This window comes from Trachurus trachurus (genome assembly GCF_905171665.1).
Source record: "Trachurus trachurus genome assembly, chromosome: 10".
In the NCBI taxonomy this organism is placed as follows: Eukaryota; Metazoa; Chordata; class Actinopteri; order Carangiformes; family Carangidae; genus Trachurus; species Trachurus trachurus.
Genome location: NC_139894.1, coordinates 3601336 through 3607335, shown reverse-complemented (window position 1 = coordinate 3607335; position 6000 = coordinate 3601336).

Below are 6000 nucleotides of genomic sequence, written 5' to 3'. Positions count from 1 at the left end.
CCATGCAGTTCTCTGCAACTTGATAAAACATAAGAAACACGTACTGGAAATACAGTGCACACACATAAACCAGTGATGAACCTACCTGCCGAGCTAATGAACATGTGTTTTATATGTTGTTTCATATCAATACATTGATTCCATAAGGTTTAACTTGTTTGAGTTTGTTTTTTCACTTAGAGAAGGTTCAGAAATGTTTCTCTTGTTTTCTACCAGAATGAAACAAAAGTTTGTCCGATGAGTCATGAAGTGAAGCAGCTTCAGGATTAAAACACTCACTGGCTCCTTCTGCTTTACAACAGACAAGTTTTAGAGTGGAATTAGTGGATTTGCTGAGACAAAGTAAATCCAGGCAGAGCTTCTCTGGGTTCAGTTCAACTCCAGTAAACCTTTTTCTGTAAGTGTCCTCTGTTTTTTTTTCGTTTTTCTTCTATTACAGACGGAGGAGAGATAACAGAGAGAGAGGGAACAAACATCTGCAGTCGGACTTGACCGGTTTACGTTCGACATCTTAACCTCTGAGCTCAGAGGCTTTAAACTCTGATCATATCAGCGGTGACACACTGGACAGTTTCCTCTGTTACACAAAGCTGCAGAGTCACAGAGACAGGCAGGGATCAACAACAACATCAACTAGCCTACACTTTCCTGTTCTAACAGTGCAGCCTCTCCAAAAACCTGTGGCCTTATATGTCAGTGGATAAATTATTATTATAATGTCATGTATATGAATGCATAGATTTATAACAAATACCTATTGAAAAATATGGATGTGTCCACTATATTATATTATACCTAGATGCATTTCTATATGGTTCAACTTGTTTTGACTGTATTTGTTTAAGCACACTGAGTTGCATTGGTATGAAATATAAGAAAATAAAGATGTCTTGCCTCGCCTTGTTTACAGTTCATTTGATTACACTTTGAGCCTGTCCACAAGGATACGGCTTAAAGGTCCCATATTATGAAAAACAGGTTTTTTCTGGTCTCTACATACATAAACTGATCCTCCCTGAGCCTACCAACTCCTAGAATGAGGAAAGCAAACGGGTCCTGCATCGACTCTGCAGCCCACCGACTGGTAAAACGCTGCTCATACAGGCTGTTCAGACTCAGCTCCTGTGCTGATGTCACACCTACCACGTCTATTTCTATGGCTGCAGTGCACAGCAAGAAACTCCTGAGCTAAATTGATGAAATGCTGACCAATTTGAAGTCATAAAGTGGTAATAATCTTTGCCGTTTACAGTAACCATGTTACTTAAAGGTGCAGGCACAGAAACAGCTTGTTCTCAGTAGAGCTCATTTGAGCGACTTTTAGACAGCCGACATTCAGGACCACGGATCAGTTTGGGGCAATACATTTCGAATACAGTTTAGTTGGACGTCTGACAGCTGAGTGAAATTGAGTAAAAAGAGTATAATATGGGATCTTTAAATGAATCCGCATAAGTCTTTTATCGTAATGGCGTTTCGTCCAGACGGAAACAGCGTTTTGGGAGTGAATGCAGTATTTTTGGGAAACTTGTCCCAGAGTGGGAGAATCTCAAAACGTTGCCCCAGCATTTTTGTGTAGACACCCAAAAGGATGATGTCATACCTTCATTACAGCACCACACACAGGCCTGGAGGACGTACTGCAGCGTTTAGAGTCGTTTTCAGTGGATCCGTAACGTAGATATTTCTTGAAAAGATGTCGTGTTTACAGGAAACTTTTTCAAAACGAACAAGAAAAATGATCGTTTTGGGTGAAGCTCCATTTCCGTGTGGACAAGGCCTTTATATATGACTATATGACTTCATATGAGTATGTACAGTATAACAACATTGCATTCCTGTTGATATAATCTGCTGTTAGTTTCATTTGTGGCCCTCTTATTCTTTCTTCTTTATAATCTAAATTTTGTTCCACAACAAATAAAGTGTCGACACCATTCAACCCAGTAAAGATCATGTGTGTGTGTGCGTGTGTATCAGGGTGAGGTCTTGATGTCCAGTTAGCGCTTTGTCTTGTGTAACGTGTGTGTTAATGACGAGCTGCAGCTCATCTTAATCAATAGGACCCGGACCTTCCTGCTCTAATGATTAAAGCCGATCGGCTGAGACGAGCCAGAAAAACACTGAGCAGCACAATAACTAACGGCCGTATCGAGCACAAAATCAAAGCGCCGTGACACGGAGGTAGAGACGCTGCTGCTGTGGCGGCGGCGGTGGAGGAGGAAGGATCCGCTGCCTTTAGCGTTAACGCGCTGATTGAATGTGTTTGCTCCCTCTCAGAAGCCATTAGCAGGCTGATGTGATGGTGATCAGTGGAGTTTGCATCATCGTGCAGCTTGACAGAGGGACGGCCGCTGCTGCTTCTTCTAATGGCCCACAGGAAGAAGCAGCAGCAGCAGAAGAAAAAAAAGCCATTAGCAAATTAGCAAGTCCATCCTCGTCAGGGCTATTAGCCCGAGCATTTACCTCTCTGACCGCAAAGTTCCAGAGAAACACGAGACGCTGCCGTGAACTCTGACAGAGTGACGGCATCGCTCATGGTGCAGACGGCGTTTTCTGGATTTCTGCTCCAACGTTTAAAGACACAGACGTCAGCAGCTGATCTGAACAGAGACGCTGACGGTCTCTCTTCATCTTTCAAAGAAATCCAACCAATAAATTCAAAGAAACCGTCTTTCAGGACGATGTTTTAAAGGGATAGTTCAATATTTTGTCAAATTATCCTATTGCCATAGTCTTAGTAGAGTAGGTTCATCACCTACCTATCACCTTGCAAGATGTTTTTAGATCAGCGGGGCAGAGACGCGAGCTGCACGGTACTTTCGCATTTCCATCATCAAACTAAGTTGTGACCTGCACATTCACCACACTATGAAATAATCACGTAAAAATTATGTAACATTTACGACACATGAAGCAAATACTTCGAAACTACTCTCGCTTTCTAAGTTACTCTGCCGAGCAGCGATGTCTGGGATGTAGTTCGGCTGCATTTGCCTCGAATACAACTCTGTCTCATAATGTTATATGATTATTTCATATAGCGTGAATGTGCAGAACACAACTTGTCAGGAAAATGCGAATGTACCGTGCAGCTCACAGCTCTACTCCGCCGTTCTAAAACAGCTTGCACCGACAATTAAAGGTATAACCTACTCCTAAAACTATAGGTATTATGGCAATATAGGCAAATTTGCCAAAATGTTAAACTATCCCTTTAATGTACCTTTTAGCTGAAGTAACCACCTTTCCAAGTTTTTTATGCCTTACCTGGGCATCAAGTTTTGTTAAAACATAAATTAATCTTATATTAAACTAACTAATGAATGTGTTTAACAAATTACTAATGGTATAGCTGTAAAACTGAATTTCCCTCCAGATAAATACAGTTGTATTCAATTCAATACAATGCAATTCAAATAAATAAAGTAGAGACAGTCGAGGCTGTGTGTGTGTTTTTGTGTGACTGATGTTTGTTGCTATAAGGAAAGATGTTACGGAGCAGTGCAAGTCACCTGAGTCTGTTATTACACCACCCCCATCATCATCATCATCATATCTGAGTGGTTATAAAGCGTCATGTTGGTCCCAGTGTGAACACATGAGCAGTGTGTGGATCAGTGGAGTGACAGCTGGCTTAAACAGTCTGGATGTGGCAGACACTTTGATGTCATCAAAACCAACCCACCTTGAAACAGGTTTGTGTTGCTGGTGAATGACATCAGTCTGTCATTATAACACTGAACATGCAACACTCAGTCTCTCGTATACTGTAACACACAGACTCCCAGTGTAACTGTACTTGAAATATTGAAAAAGAAAAGAAAAGAAAAAGAAGAAAGTGTCAGACTTTGTTGGTGTCTGAACAGACCTGCATGACACTGATTGGCTAAATAAGTAAATATTGAACTCGAGGCAACCCGCTGCAGTGTAACCTTTGGTAAGAGCCAAAGAACTTTTATTAAAGTTGCTCTGCAGGCGAGTTTGAAAGGTCACAAAATGTATAAAGGTAGATGTTTGAATTAAAGCTCCATACAATATAAAGGTAGATGTTTGTGTTAAAGCTCCATACAGTATAAAGGTAGATGTTTGAATTAAAGCTCCATACAATATAAAGGTAGATGTTTGTGTTAAAGCTCCATACAGTATAAAGGTAGATGTTTGTATTAAAGCTCCATACAGTATAAAGGTAGATGTTTGTATTAAAGCTCCATACAGTATAAAGGTAGATGTCGATGTGTAGTGTGATTATAAAGCAGCTCTAGGTTCTATATTAATACTGTGAAAGTATCAAAGCCTCAGTCCACAGAGAAATGCACACAGCCTGTATTCAGAAACTGAGCCTTAAAACCAGCCGTCAGGACTTCCTGTCACTTTGTGATGTCACAACAACCGCCCCCTCACCACCTGGACCCACCATCCAACATCAACTTGCAGGATTTGGTTTCTTTGAGTGTTTTATTCTGAAATATTTTTGAAATTTTTTTTTTTTTATTGGATCACTTTAGAAACCAGTCAGCCAATCAGAAGGGAGGCTCAGAGTTTCCTCCTCTCTTCTGATTGGCTCAGACCTAGTCTTGGTGTTCTTGTCCCTGAGGTGTTAGACCGTAGTTCCCGGGCCTTGAGGAAGTGATGATTTAGCCTAAAAAAAAAAAAATTAAAAAAAAAGCTTGAATAATTATTCTTTAACTTTCAAGGCTTCTGCAGAGTTTCCGTTTTTTTTTCTCCAGTAATTACCTGAACTTGGCACAAAGTGAACCCGCCCCCTAAAACCCAGGTTGGCCGATCCCCAACAAAAGTGCCGTTAATGAAAAGTGTCTGCAGAGCTGGAAAGTTTTCATCAAGACACACTGACTGTTACTGTACATTACAGTGGTACTATGCAAGTCGGCAAGGAAATAGCTCGCTCCTTCGTTGGTTTCTCTTTTTTTCCCTCTCCGGAGCTCCCCCACAGTTCTGGGGGGGGAAAAAACTTACTTAAAATGTAATTTCTAGTCAAAACTAATCTAATTATACTAAAAATAAGACTCATCACATAAAAAGTACCATGTTTTTTGGACACTTTTTACTTTTTTCAAGCATATTTTCACTTGGAATAAGTAGAAAAATCAGCTTTAACTGGCAGACTTTTCTACTTATTTCAATTAAAAATGTGTTTGAAACAAGTGAAAACTGTCTAAAAACAAGTTCCGTTCATTTTAAGTGGAAAGAGATTAGTTTTGACTAAAATTGAGACATTTTGACAAGAAATAAGACAAATATTCTTGGAAAGATTTTGAGTTTTTACAGTGTACCTGTTTTATTCTGTGTCTGTAACTCCATTATTATCTATTCCCACCCTTTCCAAGGCATTTGATCATAAATTGATGAATATATTGATATTACTATTATTTTTTAATGAGCGGTTTTGTGAATCAAAGGCAAAGCTTCGTTTCTCCTCCTTCAGTCAGAGGTGAAGACAATAGATCTTCAAGGTGTTTTCAGTTTTTCCTGAGTGACAAATTACGAGTTACTGCTGAGCCGAGTGAAGACAGACACGAGGCCGACACCTTTCACCCTGATCTGATTGGCCGACCTCGGCGGCCTCGCGGCAGGTGGCGGCGTGCGGCCTGAGTGACGTTCTCCGCCTCGGCCTCGGCGCGGGGTCACGGCGTGTCAGGTCTGTTTCCTGCGCTGCCCTCTGCCTCCTCCTGTCATCGCTGTGCAGGTGGTGGGACGATGACAAACCAGGAATAATCAGGAAGAGGAAGAGGAGGATCGGTCCGTCGTCAGGGCCGGAGCCAGACTCTTCAGGGCCTGAGGCTGTGCCCCCCCCCCCCTCCACGGTCTGAGTGCAGATGCTTGTAGGGATGAGTACCAAAGTCTGCTCTTGCATAGTTCCCCTTTAACTTTTATCTTGTGTTAGATTTCTGTTGCCATCTGTTGTGTTATAGGGTCAGTTTTGACCCGAGTCTTAATGGGACTACGAGGAGTTTCAGAAAGCAAAGTGTTTTCACACCA